Source organism: Opisthocomus hoazin, chromosome 2, assembly GCF_030867145.1.
Source record: "Opisthocomus hoazin isolate bOpiHoa1 chromosome 2, bOpiHoa1.hap1, whole genome shotgun sequence".
Classification (NCBI taxonomy): domain Eukaryota; kingdom Metazoa; phylum Chordata; class Aves; order Opisthocomiformes; family Opisthocomidae; genus Opisthocomus; species Opisthocomus hoazin.
Window position 1 is genome coordinate 15312974 of NC_134415.1, and position 19575 is coordinate 15332548.

A 19575-nucleotide genomic window follows, 5' to 3' on the forward strand; every position below is an offset into this window, starting at 1 on the left:
CTTAGTATACGGACAATACAGCAAAGAAAGCTTTTCCAGATTCCCCACACGAAAACCATCTCACCCCAGTCGGTCGGTAAATCCCTGTATTAGTCCAGGTTACAAACAAAGGATGAAAGACCAGACTGTCGGGCAGCAAGAGGGCACATTCCCAGCCTCTGGTTGCCATTCAAGCCTACCTTGACACCTGGATAAACCCAGCAAGGATTAAGCACACTCAGCAGGGCTGGGAAACTAGCCTGGTCTGTGTGGCCGGTCTCCCCCTTCAGCACTGCTTTGACTTTGTCACTATTATTTCAGGCTTTGTTAACCAGCCGTGGGTCAATTTGACTCACTCAGCAACAATCTTAAAAACCAAATAATCCAATTAATGAAAGAAGCAGAATGTAAAAGTGTTTGGAAAGGGTTGGGAAAGCCAGGAGGAGCAGCAGGCACGTCCCTGGTGGTCTCCCTCCAAACAGGGGTGCATAGAGGCCCCTTGTTAGCTTGGCAGGGACAGCAGCGTGGCTGATCTTTGAATCCCACAGTCCTTGGGACTGTGACATTTCACTGGGACTCAGAAAACCAAGGCGAGGGACACAAAGCCCTGTACGCCATGCAGACATTCAGGCTTGCAGTTAAATAAACTCCAGAGACAAATGCTAACATTTGCAACTGCAGCCCACTTCCGATCCTACAACAACATCTCAGCAAGGGCTTATATAAAACTTCCCTCTAGCCCATTAACGCAGCCTTCATTAGGCAACAACAAGGAAATGTCAGAAGTGGTTTAAGAGTATATCTTTAGCCATGAAATGAGTGTTTGTACTTAGGCTGAGGGGGGAGAGGGGAGTGGGAAGAGAAAGATTGAGGAGCGTTCACAATTATTCACATTGTAGCCGCAGAATACATGTGTGGGGCTATTCATCTGAAATGTTGTCATTGATAATGACATTCAGCACAGAAATCTCTAAATATCACTTAGAGAAAAAAACAACTCCTCTGCCTGGAGTGATGAAAATTCAGGGCTTTGGCTCAGATTCCTCGCACTGACCCTTCCTGTGTAAAACCTTGTGATTAAGAAGCCGTGCGACTGCAACAAACCCCACCATCAATGCTCTCCTTCAGAAAGGGTCATCACAAACATTATCCCTTGCAAATCCAGGGTGAAATCCCCCCCCATCCCTGAGGAATGGCTCAACTTTGGTGTTTACAGCCGCAGCAGTTTTGAGACGTGACCAGGTCCGTAAGATTGGCTGTTGAGGCACCGAGCAAAACCCAAGGCCTTCCCAGACACCTGTGTTTGTTCCTGCCAGACCCAAGCAGCCAGGATCTTGCCTGCATCCTCCCTGCAGCTTCTCCCCACAGTGCTGAGGGAAGGAGAAACAGGACGTCAGAGGGGAAGCGTCCCTTCTCCCTGCTCCATCATGCCCTTGCTTATGTGTTTATGTTTGTCCCTTGGAGCAGAAAAGGGCATCCCTTTTTAACCTAGAGATATGGGACAGAAGTTCTATTCCCTTGCAAGCAACAGCAAACTGACTATTTGTAACTCACAAAGATTTCATCCACAGCGTCTCAAGATGAGGCCAAGTCACAGAACAAGTGAAACAGGAGGACACCGAAGCCAAGTTCTTGGGCGCTGCAGGGTAAGTTTAGTCCCTCTTACCGAAATTCTTGTGCATAAAACTGTTCTCAGACTTTCTGAAGTTTTGTAGCTTAGCAACAATAGCCACACCATTAGCAGTAAATTACATACTCTCCCACAACCATTTATGGCATAGAAGCTCATGAAACGCGCACACCCCACTTCTGCCACCCCACTGATGGGGTCTCTGGGACCGCCCTTGGTTCAGCCTGTTGATTTCCACTCTACACAACAGTTGACAGCAGAAGTGACAATGTTGCAAATCTCTTCTCAAATACCAGACCAAGCACTACCCTCTATTTCCTAGGAACCATTATTTTCATAGCAACTGACTCCATGAAGATTCACTTGTACTGTGAAGTTTCCTACAGATGAAAAGGCAAAGACATTGCAGAATGTCTTCAAAAACTCTTCCAGAGAAAAAAAAAAACACAAAAATAAACAAAGAGGTAAAAAAAATCTAGCATTTGTACCAGTTTCCTCAGTTATATCTGCTGCAAAGTTCTTGATCGCCCATTTTCTGAACACTGCTTGTTTGCATGTCATCATGTGCATGCACCGCTCTTGTAGAAGAGCAGACGTGATGATGGAGAAAGACAATGTACAGAGGGCTGTACTCAGTTTTCTTTTGAAGTCCGTTTATCTGTTGTCTTTCATTTCTTGGATCTCTTGCCGGGCATCAGCCTGACTTTATGCCTCTGACTCTGTGACCTTCAGAAAGTCTAACCTTGCAAATGTGAAATAAATTAAACAAGCAATTTACTTAAAACTTCCCATAACTAGGCAGAGTTGTTCAGCAAACTGCATCCCTCACAGTAACACCAAATCCCTTCCCCTCCTGCATATGAAAAGAAACAGAGCAACAGACTAAAAGCAAACAATTGCTTACTGCAAATTAACCAAATTTATTACATGCAAATTAGTACTTGTTTCAATTTTCTTACTCATTATTGTAAATTGACCTTTTACTAGATTAAGAGAAGAAAAAAGAAAGCTGTAAAGCATTAATTTTTTGAAGACCAAAGAAATACAATTTAGAGCAGCAGAAGCTTTAAAATGTAGTTTCCCAAAAAAATCACTGTCTGCTTAGCTGGACAAGAACAGCTGGATGGAAACAGTTCTAGTTAGCACTTGCAGGTTTCTTTACAGGCTTTCCCATGCAATGACACAGAGGAGACAAGGTGAGCTTCTGATGGCATCCCACCAGGCGTCTGAGCTCCCTTGAGCATCGATGCAGAGTACCTATACACTCTGTCCCAATCCACAGCAAAAAAGGCTCGATGGCAGAAAGCCTGTGAGGAGGACACGGTGAGAGGGGAGCTCAGCAGACGCAAGGAGGGCTGAAAGCAAAGCTGCTCCGTGATGCACCGGGGGCCTCAACAGCCGCTATTTACAACCCGTTTGGGCCGTCAGCAGCAGCTCCACCGCTCCAGAGCAAACAGCCGAGGCAATCAGTGAGCTGTGTAACGCTGGGTAGTGTGTAGTATTTAACATCGCAGCTTGGCTACGTACTTTGTTAGCTCACTTGGGAGTGAAACGCACCATTTTACGCAGCTCTGCAGGCCTGACACCTCCTTCTCTTACATTGCCATCAATCAAGATCGTCTCCTCTGTTCTCCCTGCAAGTTCATCATGCAGACACGACATGCCAGACGCGTTTCTCACTGATCATAAACATCTTTCACTTTATGGTGTCCTGGGTTCAGCTGGGACAGAGTTAATTTTCACAAGAAGCTGGCTGGGCTGAGCAAATGGCCAATCAAATGGGATATTCTATACCATCTGATGCCATGCTTTTATCAGCATTTAAGTGGGGAGCTGGCTGAAGGAGAGGCTTTTGCTACTCAGGAGCAAGCTGAGTATCAGGTGGTGAGAACACTGCATCTTGTATATGCTTTTATCAGTATTATTGATTGTTGAATTCTTCTCTCCTTGCCATTCTGTTAAACTGTTCTCATCCCAATCCACGAGTTTTTGCCTTTTTTCCTTCAAATTCTCCTCCCCATCCCACCGGGGAGGGGGGAAGGAGTGAGAGAGTAACTGCGTGGTTCTTTTGTTGCAAATTGAGGCAAAACCACAACAATGGTAAGGGACTCCCAGAAGCCACCACCAGCACTGAACAGCCTAAGATAAACTCGCCATGGAGAGTTTAAAGCAGCTTTGGGCTGCTCTGCCTTGGTGAGCTGTCAGTGGAGATGCAGAAACTGAACCAGGATCTGGACACATTAAGGTATGGCTGTAGCTGTAACTCACCAAAATTAACACAACAGATGCCTTGTCAGTCTTACTCTGAGCTTGATTATTGCCTGGTCTTCTCCATGGGACTCCCAAACCCCTATCAGTATGCAACAGAAACAATTAGGATTTTGCAAATCACAATCCAGGCAATGATCTCAGCACATGGCATGGTGTTGCAGGGATGTGGGTGCAGCAGCAGGAAACATTTCCCTTTTGCCTTGTCCTGAGCAACTCCTTCCCCAGCACACGCATCTTCTCAGCATGTGTCTGCAGAGCCCTGGATGTCTCTGGAGCCGTGAGGACCATGGGCATCCCTCACAGGGCTGGGAAACCCAGGACCTGTTGGCAACAACTTTTTTGTTGTTGCTGGGTTGAAAAAAGGCAACTGCCTCCCACATCCCTATGTCTTCTGACAGAAGCCACCAGTTTTAAAAGCTGCTTGTGGAGCTGTGTGCAGAAGAGCTTCCCCTACTACCATCAGTCCAAACGAAGCAAGGCAGGTTAGAGGCCAGGTCTCTCCTCCGGCATCATCCTTCGCTCAGGCGGGGGAAGGCAAGGGCTGGCCAGGCCAGCTATGGGGTGGTAGTCAGCAGCTGAAGCAGCTGTCGGGGGGAACTACTTCTTAGATGACTTTTGTGCAGCAAGCCCCAGGAGATAGGCTGCTAGTCTTTCTACAGATAGGTGTCCTCCTCTGTATCTTCAGTAAACCAGGCACCTTTCCAAACTGGGTTCTGTAAGCTCTGTGCTTCTCGGCTTTCTTTTCTGTGAAAGCTGCTTGCCTTTCTTTTCTTCTGTTACTTTATAAGAACGTGCATGTAATTCAGTTTTCTCTCCCCCAAAACTATCTTTCAGTTTCTTTCATTGTTTGCTCCTCTTTGGAAAGAGCTTTGAGAATCTAAGCTGGAAAATGTCAATTATTAAAGTAGTTTGAAAGCGTTTACAGTATTTTCCATAGTACAAAACACTCTGAGGACTTAGCAAGCATAAAATGTAGAGACTTTCCTTTCATAATTCTTATGGACATCTAATGCTGGCAATTATAAGAATGAAAATGGTATTTCTAGCTTAACTGTGCTTGTGACTAAGCAATTTGTTAGAAGTAATTTACTTAATTTGGGGATCAAAATGCAGAGCTCACCTTATAATATATGGTTGTGGCACTGCAGGCAAGGAACAGAGGATAGGGATTATTCAGAGAGATTTATTTTTCTAATAAGATTTGAAGAGTTCTTTTTTCTTCTTTTGAATGTAACAAAACAGCAGCATTTCTTCTCAAGGCTTGATTTCAGAGAAGGATTTAAAATTGCATTGGATCTTTCTGTGGCCTTTAAAGGCATCATAGAAGACAGATGGCTTGGCTTTGCTATTCTATTTCTACATCACTGAGTTCATAGTTAATTGAACTGCTACAGTCTAGAGTGATGTTTATGCATACTGTCTGTTTTCTGATTTTTTAAATGGAAGTGAATTGTGAAAAATTACTGGCTTACAGAAGCATAGATACAGGCTACTGCACTGCAGAAACTTGCACCTACATCTTTTGTCCCTTAGGGTACACCTCATTGCTGTGTGGCTGGAAATGCCCCAAAGAACATGATGCTTGGGTAAGACAGTGGAAATGGGCAGCAAAAAGCGTCATAGCAGTCCTTCACAGTCTGTACTCCCCAGCCCTGACCCGTTTGCAGACATATTACAACAAAAGCCCAGCCACAGGTATCCTGAGAGGAGGAAGGGGTGCGGGATTCCTGCTTGCAGCCCTGTCCCGCAGCCCCCCGCAGCGGCAGAGCTGCTGCCGGCTCAGCCGCCCTGGGCAGACAGCAGCACTTCCAATGTTGGGCTCATTCACAGACAACAGAGTAATTAGTTGAAAGTGTTTTAGTGACTAATGGTAGTCTGGAGCTTCAATACCTTCTTACAGCAATGAACACCTTGGTGGTGACCGGTTAAAGAAACATCAGAGACAGCATCTCTACCTGCCCACTGGGAGTGAGAGGAGAAGAAGGACAGGGCAACGATGGTGAGAAGGGCAAGTGGTGGCATTTCTGCCATTCCACTGGGGTCTATATGCCTGGTGAGGCCCTCGCATCGCTCTACACCCTCCTTGTATGCACATGACAGGGGTCGCAGGTGCTCTACAGCCCACAGCACCTTCCCCCTGCCCCTCCCCTCCAACAGGACCCTGATTTTCTCTCCAGTTTCCCCATTGCCTTCCCCTGCTCTGCCAGCCCCCAGTGCCAGGACCCTACTACCTCTCTCCTTTCCTTCCCAGCTAAATTCACCCCTGCTGAAACACAGGAGGGTCTGCCTCCACAACGCATACCGTCCCCCAAGGAAGGTGTTGCCAGCACCTGGAACCACATAAAGAGAGGTTTATACAGGTGCAGCACCCCACAGGAGCTGGGGGGGACCCTGTGTATTCCCACTCCATGCTGAGATCCCCCCATTCCTACACAGGCACATGGGTATGCAACCCCATTCCCCCTCCACCGGCTGGATCCCTCCTGGAAGCATTACCTCCCTGGAGGCAAATGGGTCTCTACAAGCACAGTGGGCAAGGAGGCCCTGGAGGGGGGCCAAGCCACCACCACTCGGCTGGGAGAAAGAGCGATGTATGCCCTTACACGGTGAGCTTTTGCATGGGGGTGCATGCAGAGGGGCTTTTCATGAACTCTGGCAAGTACCTGTTTTGAAAGATACATACCAGTAAATACATTAATCCGCCCATTAAACACACTGGCAGTTCTGGCCCCACTGAATGTTTGGACACTTCTGCTTGCCAGAGCAGCACTCTGATTTCTGCATGTTGCCTCCAGAAAAAACCTGCATTCTGAACAGTCTTCAGTGCCGAGAGTCAAAGCTGGAGAAGACAAGGATAAGGGCACCACAGAGGGGATGCATTCAGTAGCTGGGAGGCAGCCACGAGCTCTCTACTGTGAAGTGGCTTTTACTGGCATCACCTACTTGCTCTGACACCTGATGCCCTACAGAGCGTAAACAGAAAACACGTCAGGAAAATAGTCAGGAAGAACAGACAGAAGACTGTTACTGGGTTTACATTTTCCAGGCCTGATTTGCCTGGAATAGTCGAGCTTTACTGCCAGGGAAAGCGGCACTGGGATCCAGAGTGAGACCTGGTATTCTTGGCAACCTGGATTAACAGTGGCAGTGATAGCACATGGCTCGCACTGGCAGTACGCAGATAGCGAAAACACGCTGAAAAAGCCATTTGTGTTTTCTGAGAGCTGTGGTCCTCGTCTGCAAATTTGAGGACTGAATCCAACACTGCTGAAACTTTTGATTAACAATGAGCACTATCCTAACCAGATGATTTTACTCCTCATACAAGGAGCTTTGTGCTGATGAATCAGGTTTCACATGAGGTAGCGGAGCAATGGAATATATCCCACTTACCCAGGGAAGACTCAATCCCCACCTACACTGGATTCAAGATGAACAAACTCCATATGTTGTGCTTCCTGCAGACCCAGTTCTGTTCAGCCACCATACATTTTTGTTTGCAATAACTGCAAGTTCTTCCAAAAAAAGGGTTCTTAAAATGCATTTCCGTTGTGGCAGTCGCTTGGTTGCTGATAGTGGACTGGTGAGATACAAACATCATAGTCCACCTCCATAACATCACAGCTTGTAAAGCTGGTTACAGTTCTTCAGATCCAAAGGCCTGTGCCCATAATCAGGGCAAACTCTTCCCGAGTAGTTGACCTTGGCTGATCTCCTGATCCCAAATGTGACAGCGGCTGTTCCAGCCCCGGCATTTACTGTTCACTTTATTTAAGTTTCAAGACAGCATTTGTGGCAGCCTCTGTTCTAAATCTGGTGTTGGGAATATGGGGCATAGGAGGTAGATTCAGCAGAATGGTAAAAATAATGAAGATTTCTTGATGCCCCTGATAGCTCCCTGTTGTATTTCAAGTGCAAGTGCATCCTCTTTCTGTTTTCTTTCTTCCTATAGAGATATATTTCAAATTAGTTAAAGGAAAATCATATTTGTGAACATTGCTTCTTCCTGCTACAGTCTGAGATCTGTAAGCAAACCCAGCTGACTTGTTGATCCTAACTAGTGTTGTCTGCGTACCCACACCTAATGCACTACACATTAAATGGCTTTCAGAGTATACAAACGCTTTTTACAGATAGTTGTAACTTCTGAGTTTGCTCAAAAGCCTTATTAGATTCTCTTTCCAAGCCCGAGGTGAATTTCCTTTATGTCTTTCAATTATTCTAGAGGCAGATGAGGTCAAAAGTTTCCAAAGATGTCTGCCCAGAACTTAAAAAAGATAATCTAAATCCATGACAGTTAAAATGGTCAATGCTGAATTGGAAATGCTGAAGCTCTTCAGGTATTGGTCACAGTTCCACATTTCCTACTATGAATCCTCATTTTCTGAGCCTGCCCAGCTGGGACAGCAGGGTCTCAGCCAGACCTTATTCCCATGCCGTACGCTGCAGGAGGTCCAGGACGAGAGGCTTATCATCTCTTGTTTGAACATTGCCTCCTGGCAAACCTGCAAAGACTGATTTTGTCACCATTTCTCCCTCCATTCTCTGTGGGGTGAACAAATCAACCTGGGGCTTGGGGCTTGCTGACAAACTCCAGCTTCTCTGCAGTTTCAGGAAACATGGCTATTGCCATCTTCATTGAGAAACACCCAGTGGGTCAAATTTACACAGTGTGAGTTTGGTATCCATCCATTTAAGTCAAGCATGCCAACATTATGTATTCATTTGACCCAGGAGGTCTCCTCATTCATAAAAAGAAGGAACAGATGCCTGGCTACCCAATTGCTCTAACTATGTAAAGAAGTTTCTGATGCTGGCAATGGCTGCAGCTTACATAATTCAGCCTCCGTACCTTTCTCAAAGACAAGACAAACACATCAGCATACCTTACGTAAGCCTTCCAGGACATAGGTTATTTTATTTACCCAAGGTCAGTTTAGATGCAAGTGCTTTAAGCAGCTAAAGCCAAACAATGCTCACCTCCCACGTGCCTTGCCATCCTATTATATTTTTCACTTTCTGTTGTGTTCTCCCCATGCCTTGTTTTCTTCATGTATAAATGGTTTTCAGGCACAGGTTTCCTTAAGCATACTAATACATAAGTTAATATTTTATTTCACAGAGCCTCAGAAATGTAGAAAAACTGCAGAATTTGAACTCCGCTGCCACTTGTTAGGAGTTAACACTACCAAGTGCAGCTGCACTGTCTTTGAACAGAGCCAGCACTGCCAGGCTGTGCGTGACATCTTGGGGTGTTAGAACTTGGAGAATATTCTGCTTTCTGATTCCTGTGGTAGTATGTGGAGGAAAAGATTTGAGGATAATTGCCTGAGAGCAGAAAACTTGTTCCTTTCTCTTTAAGCACTTGGATGGGATTAGATGTGACACAGCTATGCATGATCTCCCAGAAATCATTTAATTTGTCTGTGCTTGCTGTCCTTATTTGCAGAGGTCAGGATTTTATAGTACTGGCTTACTAAAGCTGTAGTGCTCATCTGAGAAGATACATTCAACAGTTTCCATGTAACCATCACAGACCAGTTAGCTTAGCCCTGAGTCACTTTGAGTCCTTATACGTTTCCTACTTGTCGCCTGGAGAACAAATGATCTCATGGTTTTAAAAGTGTGGCCTGCAGCCCCACGTCAGAAGAGCACAGGCGGGACAAAGACCCAGTGTGGGGAAGACTCTGCACTTCCCCCCTAAAAAGTTCCCAACTAAATTTCAGATTTCTCTAAAAATTTTGCAGGCATACCTTGCTCTGTAACACAGACAAATATGATCTTCTTTGCATATATTAATGCTGATGGAGGCAGGAGTCCCTCCTGAGTGCTAGGGAGATGAACACAACAGATTGTGCTGCTCCACAGGGTGTGTACCGCCATCAACACCTTGAACAGACCTCTTGGAAGCAATTTATGGCCTTTGAAGCCACCATCCTCTGCTCTTACTTGGGTTGTTGACCTATGTGAACCTGTCATGTTAAAACCTTTCTGTCTTCCTCCTTCTACAAAAGTTTGACCTGTTCATGTATGACATTTGCTCTGGTCACTACAGAAAGGCCAGCTCTGATCAAAAGATTATGGGCCAGGTCAGTAATTAACTTGGACTGAATTTGGACACCTGAGTCCAAAAGCACACTTGTCCCTGATGGTGCCCAAATGGTTGTATATGGTCACTTCATTGCCTGCGTCAGCTCAGGGGCCATACCATTTGGTGAGCATCAAACCCAGAACAGGTGGATTCATTTGCCATTTCCAAATAGGTGAGTTTTCCCCATTTCATTTACCTGTGCATCACTGCACACAGAGAGAGGGAGACATGAGGGATCTTACATTTTTGTGTTGGCTGAAATATGTAAGCCCACCCATTACATTATAAACAAAAACTTTGTTTAAAAAAGTTGAAGGTAGGTTTGTAATGAGGTTTAGATTAACTGAAGTGAACTTCACTTCAGTGAAGTCAGATTTTCAGCTGTTACTCAACATCGCCCTTACCCAGCTGTTACCCAAAGCAATGCTTTTTAAACAAAAACTGTATACCTTAAAAATTCTGCGTAACAGATGATCTCAAAATGAAGATTTATTTAAGGGACTGTGTCCAAGATCTATCAGCAAGTGTCGGGTCTTCCAGGTCTTCTACTAACCTTTTTGGAAAACACCAAACCTCCTTACTGAGTCTTGGCCAGACTATCTCCTCTGTCCACACTGACCTTGCTTACACTCATCTCTCAGATCTCTACTCTCTGCTGTTTTTTCTTCCAGAGCATATGTAACCTCTGAGTAGATCACAATTCAATGCAGTCACTACATTTTCTTCAAAAATGAAGAATGTTCTCAAAGCCTCTTTGAAACCAAAGTATTTCGAGTTGCTGGTCTTGTTTGTTAGCTGCTTCATTAAGACTTTCAGGGGACAGGTTAGAGGTCTGTGTTCCTTTGCTTTCAGGCTTCATAATACAGTGGAAACAAAGCTTCTTCGCATGTCACTGCTACCCACATGGAAATGAATAGAGTAACGACTTTGGTTTTTGGATTTACTGAGCTGCTGTTGCTGTGGTGGAGCGAGGCTGTAATATGCATAAGCCTTACTTACTAGGCATGTATGTGTATATATGTATATGTGCCTATCTATGTCATGCAGTAGTAAAGACTCTGTCCCTTGAAATTTGTCACCTACTCAAAGTGTGCATTCACACATTTAATAATACTTTCAATGGATCCTGCTAAATCTTGTTTTTACTAACAAGCCAATTAAAACACAGTATAGTAAAACTTAAAAACTACCACCACAAACAGTACTACCTGTTAGCAGAAAACGCAAGCAGAGGCCTCTGACTAGAAGTGAAGGTGGGAGACATGAACACGTACAGATTTGGAGCATTTGTCCATCCCCTGGACAATACCTATCGTCTTCAAACTGGTGGCTTCCTGACTGCATGGTCAGCTCTTTTGCAAATGGATCTTCCCCTGTGGCAAATCCCAGCACCAAAGCAGAGCCACACAATGTGGTTCACTTCTTGCTCCCGCACTTCATGTTGCCAGCTCTTGGGTGGCTGGAAACTGCTTCTGTCAGGCAAGTGCACAGGCAGCAGCACTCGGAAATGTTGTGATAAAAAGAGACAGCCAGTGCTCTTCTCAGTGTTTTGTTTTGATACTCTTCAGCTCTCCATTACACACGATAATGAGAGGCTGAATACCCTGGATAATGACAAACTTAGACAGTTTTTCTTTTTCTGCCCACTCAGTGTTTCTGCTCCATGGTTCCCGGGATGCTTATTTCCAGGATGCCAGGTTAGCTCATAGACAGTGACACAGAAATGCGCCAGCCCACTGGCAGCATCCTTGACCCCTAGCCCCGAGCAGAGCTGGCCGGGCTGGGAGAGCTCAGGTGGCTGCAGGGTGGACAGGGTTGCACTGCTGCTGGGTTTCTGGAAGCAGCAGAGCTGTGTTCACACATCACTGCATTTGAGCTAGGTCCTGCCAGGTCCAAACTGACTTTTTGCTCTTGATACTATTTACCTGTAAATTAGATAATCTGTCCATGGAAAATGCGAAATGAGTGTTTCTATCAACATGTGCAGGTAAGGAGTTATCATGGGGACTTCAGAATTCCATCAGCACTGGGAACTGACAGGTAGCCACTTAGATGCAAAACGCCAATATTCATGTCTGTCCCCGAGCATCTATGTACCTCTAAATCTCCAGTCCTAAGGTCTCAGTCCCTTTGCCCATGATTATCTGAATAAATAAACTGCACAAAGCCTTATGAAAAGGGTGATGATATCCTGAAAGCGGTAACTTTAATTAATGAGACTTTTAGGGGGGGGGTTTCAGTAGATCTTCTAGGTAGATCTGCTGGCAGATTTGCTGTCCAGAGAAGCTCTCTGACAGTGCACTTCATTCTGCCTTACAAGGCACTGCCATGCCAAGCCCAGACTTCTGTATTAAGAGGATCAAATGAATCATGGATCATTACACCTCAGTATCACAGCTGGGACTTCTTGATAAACCTTTGTTGTTGTACTATTTATTGATATGCTGAGCTGTTACACAATTTCCGTAAGTAATGGAGTAGAGATTCACAAATAAGAGTGAGAGATTCACAAATAAGAGGTTTCACTTAAACCCAGATAATCACTTTCACTTAAACCAAATGCATTTATGGGACTGTTAGATCAGAAGTAGCCAGGAACTACACAACTTTCCAACGGGTCTTTTGAATTCTATCTATCTTCTGTATTTATTCTAGATTTTTTTTTTCATCGATAATGATCATCTCAGATAAAACAGTGTATGTTCACTCATATATGTCATTTATACACTTCTGAATACCTAGGTGGAATTACAGATTATAGGTTGCATTCCAGCATCCCAGAATATGATATCAACCCTTTCAGCGATAATCTTGTAAATTCTGTGATCTTGATTGTCTCAATAAAATTTTATTCTTAAAGTGAACCAAGAATTCTAGGAGAGCTGTGTACAGATACTTAAAAATATTAGTCATTTGTATATCTCATTTAGCTAGGTCACATTTAATGACTGACTGTTTAGAAGACTTTGAGAGCATTTTACTGAATTCCCACAATCAGTCTCATCCGCAAAACGTCCATGCTAACCCTCATGTCCTACTGCTACCTCTCTGTGGCCAGACTCACAGACTTGCTTTGTCACTAATCCTCCAACTTCAGGAAACTGTAGAGAGAATACGATGCTATTCACATGAGTAAAGGCATCACAGCCTGTCTCTTCAAAAGCTGTTTTCCTCTTTAATCTGACTCGCACCTAACTGATCTGGTCTTTACAGACTTTTGAGCTGTGTGGTTTACTCCCAGCTACTAGTTGCAGCCCTTTCACTACAGTGCTGAACTGCACAGGGAGAAGGAAAAAAATTCTACCAAAACAGTAGTTGAGTAAAGCTTCACTTCCCAAAAGAGAAAACTTCACAAATCTGACAGGCTAGTGCAAAAGGAGCATGGAAATCCCTACCAAAAATATGTGGGAGGGAACATCTATTTAAAATAGGACCGCCTAATTCAGCTGCTAAATCAATGCAAGGAGCTCCGTACGTCTGTGTGTGCTGGAGGGAGAGACAGAGGGAGAGAGAGACAGAGAGGGAGAGAGGAGCAGAGGGAGGGAGGGAGGGAGAGCAATGTGCCTTTCACAGAGCTGGGAGCTTGATGGGAATGTTTGATTAGCTCCTCTCTGAAAGAGAAAAGGTGTCCAGGCCTCCCTCCGCTGCCTGCCTCTCTCCTACTGTAGAATAATGTTGACTGGAGTTTGGGGTACAGAAAAGCTTGGACAAAATAGCACTTTCATACAGTGCGGAGAAAAGGAATAAAAAGTTGCACCCCTCAAACAAGGTAATTCTGATGTCATTTCTCTGCTATATTTATTTATGGGGAAGAGGGGGGAGTTGCTTTTTTGCCTGTTGATAACAGTTAAATATTTTCACTGCTAAGAAACTGTAGGGACATAATTTTTTGTTTAGCATTCCAGCTGTGTGCGTAGGATGAAAGACCTAAGAAGATGAAGACATAGATGTAGAATGAAACTTTACTTTAAATTATATATAATTCATTAAGTATTTATAAAAGCATTAAACCCCTGCTGATAAAGTGGACACATATACTCACTTGCCTGAATAGCAAGGGCTTAAATATTTGATAAAGAATGGTGTATATTAGTCACACACCAATAGCCATATATATGCCTACTGTTCAAATAATTTGTAATAGGTAATGCAACTTGTTCCCTAAATTTAAAACACTTTTGCTTTCAAGACTTTGTCTGTTTGATCAATAGGAAGATGTTGTACCGTTAATTAGCACTACCTAACACTGGGGAACACTAATCTCCAAGATACAGCATGGAAAATTGTATTATTCCAGCGATATGTATTTATATGGTGCGAACTCCCTTGCCAGATGGATAGATACAGATGTGTGAACAGTACAGTAGCCTAGATGCTATATATCCTTTTGTGCTGAGTGCTTGTTTTGCTGGTGAGGCTCCAAAAATGAATAGCATTGTCAAGCCTGCCACAGTCGTTCAGCTCTGCGGAGAGATTAGAGTCTCGATAAGTGTCTTCAAAATGCGATTTCTCTCAGACTAGTACGAACACGAACCAGATGCCTCAAGCAAACTTTCAACCCCAGTTACTATTCTTTTCCTAGAGTTTATGGAAACTACGCCACATCCAGAGCAAAAAAGGAATTACAGATTACACAGGCAGCTCCTCCTTGGAGCACAGTCCTTTTCCTCTAACCTCTCCAAAATTAAAAAAAAAAAACTGAAAAAACATGAAGGACACACAGAGAAAAAGTAGTTTAGAAGGCTTTTAAAATACATTTGACCGAGAACAGCAATGGAGTCATATATGTTTATAGCTTGCATTTTACCATATGCATCCTAAAGTTAAATACACCTTCCATTGACTAGGTTCAAATAATATCTCTCTTCATGTTTTTCTGTATCTGTAGGTCCATGTTCTTCAGATGTTATTCAGTTCACCACTTGAATGATAGTCATGTCTGTAAGACTGGTTTCTTTCAGAGCTGCAAAGACACCTCAAGGAAAAAAAAACTGCATTACACACACATTACTTTTGGAATATTAAATTAGAATCATATTTTAAACCGACTTACTTTGCTTGCATATTTTACCTAATCCTTCGAGTTGCTGGGGTTGCTCTCACTGGGATGACAGAACAGACTTCCCGTCTTTCTGTTACTGAAGACATAAGAAACATTTTTCAGAAAAGAGACCTTGACTGTCCTGCCAATATAGCTGAATATTTTTTGCATTTCCACCTGTAGTAAGAATGTTCTGTTCTGAACTTGCTCACTACGTTACGTAAGGCACTTCTTTCCCTGGTAGCATTCTTACACATGACTTATCACTGGCTGGTTGAACCAAGTAGTTTTACTAGGTAACCCAGGTTTCCACACACTTGGGATGCATGAAAGATACCCCATGTGGATTCTCTTGTGTCTGATAAGAATGAGATCCTGCCAAAGTCTTTAGTAGAGATATTAACTAGGTGTTCCCCATTCACCCAGTAACTTACTTTCACAGAAGTAGTGTGAAGTTAATTTTTGTTCTCCCTTGCGTCAAATTTCATTAACTGGAATATTTCTAAAAGGGGACTGCCTGAGACACAATGCGAACATAGAAGTTGGGAAAACAGGCTAATTACTTCATGTGAAACAACAGAATTATTTATTTCTGGCCATTCCTTTTTTGCCAAAAACAAACCTGAAGTTTATGTAACAGTGGCGTCAAAGACTTGGTTGTACCTGGTCTGCCTGGAGAATTATTAACTTTTTTGCTTTCACCCTGAGCCACAAATAAAGCTCTAGAAAGAAAACACTGCCCAGCAGCTTAACATGCCAACCCAAGGCTGAGGACATGCATGTTCAAGTGTCCATTTTACCAAAAGTCTCCTAAATGATGATAGGTGAGTCATGTAGGGCACCCAGCTGAAATGAGCAAGAAGAGTGATAGATTACTATCTGCAGCTGTGACTATATTCCTCCTCCAGAGTCTTGAGGCTAAACATATAGAAAAAAAAAGCTGTGGCACTCAAACATGAACTCCCCATACAGAGGGACAGGAATGGGCAGTGCCAGACGAGTGAGAAGCACGCTGGCATTGCAACGGGGTGGGAAGGCAGTGTCTTGTCTGGATAGGTCGTAAAAAGCAACGGTCCAGGGTTTCCTGACAACCCTGGGGGATGTGGTGGCTCCCTGAAGCTCTGAGTCCACCAGGACTCCTCCAGCCACTGCAGCATCAGCTGAGGTTCAGACCTCACATTCATTCAGGGCTCAGAAACCAGACACTGAACAGACAGTATGTCCTTCATTCAGAAAGCCCATCCATCATACAGGTCTCACTAGTCTCTGTTGGAAACAGAACAAAACAGAAATAAATGCAAAACTACATTTTGGGTTGGTGTTTTTTCAGGAGAGAAAAATAATAGTCCTAGTATGTGTTGTACGTAAAGCCAGGGAAGATGGAGCTACAGCAGCCACAGGTCTGCCCTCCTCTCCTTTCTCCTGTGGGGTAGTTTTTAAGGCCAGAGTCAGAGAGAGAGAGAGATAGGTGCTTAACACCTACTTAGAGCACTTCAATTCCTCTTTTGAACTTGCCGGGGCACAAGGAGCCCCCTTGTCCTGGCGCTGGCCTGGGGTGCCTCGGCTAGAGCTCAGCTGGGACCTGGGACAATGAGGCCCCTGTTCTGGGCCCGGCTGTTGCACAGAGACTATAATTATCTCTCTTCTAATGACCAGCCAGGCAAGATAACAGTTTTTATGCTATGTTTAGAAAACAATGTCTTACTACAAATTGACGGTTCATTCGCTTGTAAAAGAGCCTCTCTAACAGCCCTGGGGCAGCTGCCATTCTTTTGCATCCCGGCTCCTTTATTTGCTGCAGATTTCACACTTGGAAAACTTGGGTGAATGCTGCGCAGGCAGCGCAGCCCCCCCCGCCACAGCAGAAGCTTGGAGAGGCACAGAAGTGCCCAGAAAATCTGTAACCATTTAAATTGCATCTCTATTAGTAAATTAAACTCTGACTGTCTGGCTCGCAACAGGGATCACCCTTGTGAGCCTTTACAGCCCCCGACCCAGAGGGGCTGCAGGCACTGCTGCAAGCGCTACGGAGGGGAGCAGTAAGACTGGCTTTTACTGGCTCCTGATAATGCTCTGTGCAAAGCAAGCTGCGACAAAAGGAGGGATGTGAAGGGACTTGCTGCAGACAAAACAGGAACATGTATTACTGATGAGCTTTTCTTCCAGTGCTGTGGCCCACGGACAAGTCGGGGATCTGAAATCTTGTAGGCTCCTAAGGCACGTATGGGGTAGCTCTACTGGCCAGCTGCGATTGCAGACTGTGTGGATATGTCTGACCCTTGCAAACACTGGGGCTATCAGACGTGAGCAGTCCTGACAGCATGGCACTCATGGGTTAGCTACCCGAGTATTTGCTCTGGGCTCCGCAAACATTTTGCACCCAACCCTGTTCTGGGGCAGCTGTATGTTCTGTGGTGTCTGAGGGCTGCTCCCACATCCTCTGCCAACAGAGGAGCAGAGCCCACTCCCTCTTTCTGCAGCCTGCTCGCCCTCACCTCTCTGGCCACCTTCTCTGAGGTGGCATCTCTTCTCTCCTCTGCAGCAGGACGTGGTTGGGTCACCTTGGGCTGCCTTTCCTATTCAGGCTCATTTTTCAGCAAATGAAATCTGGGGGAAAAAATAAAAGAGTGTTGATCAGAAAGAAACTTTCCCAATTACTTGGAACCGGCAATATTTCCTATGAAAAAGTATTTTAATTAAAAAAAATAACACCATCTGCAGCTATTGCTTTCCCTTTTGAAGCAGAGCACACAAATCTATAGCTCGTATCCCAAACTAGAAACACATTTGCATTCAGACGAGTATTTATAACCTCCTCTGCCTCATTCAAATCATCTAGGTTTAAGCAGCTCTTAACCTGACAAGTCTTATTGTCATAACTGAAATGGCCTTCTAGTACTCATTAAGTCCATCCTACCTTCGTTTTACCTCTGGAGCTTCAGAGTGCGTTGAGAGGTCAGTGGCACATTAAGGACACAATCTGTGTCAGTTATCCTTAATGTGTCTCATTCTACAGGACATCCCATAGGCATAGATATAAAAGATACTTTCAAGATCAACTTGTATTTGCAAACTCTTTTTCAGCTTGTCACCTTATAAAATAGCTTTGTAAACGTGACACATGTAACAGAGCAGCCAACGGTCTCTCAGCTGGCAGCTGGTTTCATAAGAAAAAGAGCACATAATTGTCAAGTGACAGTTTTACATGCACCAAAATCTCTGGGAAAATTCTGAATGATTTTATGTAGCTTCATGCAGTCCTTTAAAGTCCCCACCAGGATGAGTTGGGGATTTCCAGCACCTCCAGGCTTGTACATAAAACTGTGGAAAATTGTACCTCTCCAAAATCACTTGTTTACAAAGAAGTTTGGATGTAGCCACCTCTGTGACTCTCGATCTCCCTGCCAGGTTCCTTTAGGGATTCAGAAGGCTCTGTTCTTTTTATTTGCCCCGAATGAGTAGTTTACTCTTGAGTCCATAGAACAAGGGTGAAACATAGAGGAAAGCTGGCAGCAGCTCTGTGTATCCTGGCCCTGGTCACCTTCAGTGAGTCAGAGTTACGAAAGGGTAACGACTCCGTGACTCCAGGGGCTATTTTCACAGCTGCCAGCCAGCTGAGGACGGTGGCAGCCCATCCTGCCTGCCTTGGTGGGAGCCCATCTTTCTCACCTCTCTTGCAATGCATCGGCAGCAAGAGGCATTTTATTCTCCTGCGCTTGGTGGAAGAAGTTTTGGGCATGAAGCGTATGAAGAAAGAGAGACTGTTTGGAAAAGAGGCTAAATGGGAAGGAAAGGAGTGTCCAAATGAGGGAGGGGAAAGATAAGAGAAGTTTAGAGTAGTTGCAACAGACCAACTTGGTACCAATGGGATTTCTTGCAAGGTCACATACAGATGTCACACAAGTCAGACAAGTCTTCTTTCACCCTGCTTTGGGGACAGTCTTTCTACCAAACTACATCTCAAAATATGCGGTGATTTGGAACATAAAGTCCCATGCTTCCATGGTCTACATCTTCTATTCTGAATGGTGAAATCCATGTGTAAAAAGAAATACGTAAGTTAGGCAATAATTAGATTTGAAGTAGAAGCTCAGATGGTAATCTCCTAAAGCCAAAGTTCAGAGCAAAATTCCTGAGCATGGAAGTGGATTATGCAATATTGAGGTCTGCAGGCTTAGTTTTGTTCTAGAAACAAAAGACCATAAATTACAAGCTCCTGCTCCCAGTCCATGTGATAAGCACAATTTTCCATTTTGATGTTGGGCTCTCAGAAACAGAATCCTGTGATTTATATCTATGGTGGAACAACAGGTTTTAAAAGCTTCTAATATGCAAAATCAGTAAATCAGTATCAGCCTGGTCCTGAGACACGCTTCACAACAATTTCCTGCTGCACCTATACTGTTGCAGTATCCAGGACCAGGCTCTGGAGGACACTTTCTCTGCCACCATTTTTTCTAGCTCTTCAGGTTCCCCCCAGGGCACTCGGATATCGAGGGATATAGTTTTGGAAATATAGCCATCCCTCTGGTACAAAGCCCACTTCTACCAGTTGCTAAGGGC

General features: G+C 44.4%; 1 protein-coding gene across 5 annotated transcripts in view; it reads left to right on the plus strand.

Moving 5' to 3' along the window:
* The first annotated feature begins 13492 nt into the window (after window positions 1-13492).
* Window positions 13493-19575, plus strand: part of VIT (vitrin) — a 58195-nt gene continuing 52112 nt past the window's right edge. For all 5 annotated transcript variants that reach the window (XM_075412689.1, XM_075412691.1, XM_075412693.1 and 2 more), the window contains exon 1: window positions 13493-13740. The gene's annotated coding sequence lies outside the window, so the exon portion shown is untranslated. The remainder of the gene's footprint in view (window positions 13741-19575) is intronic.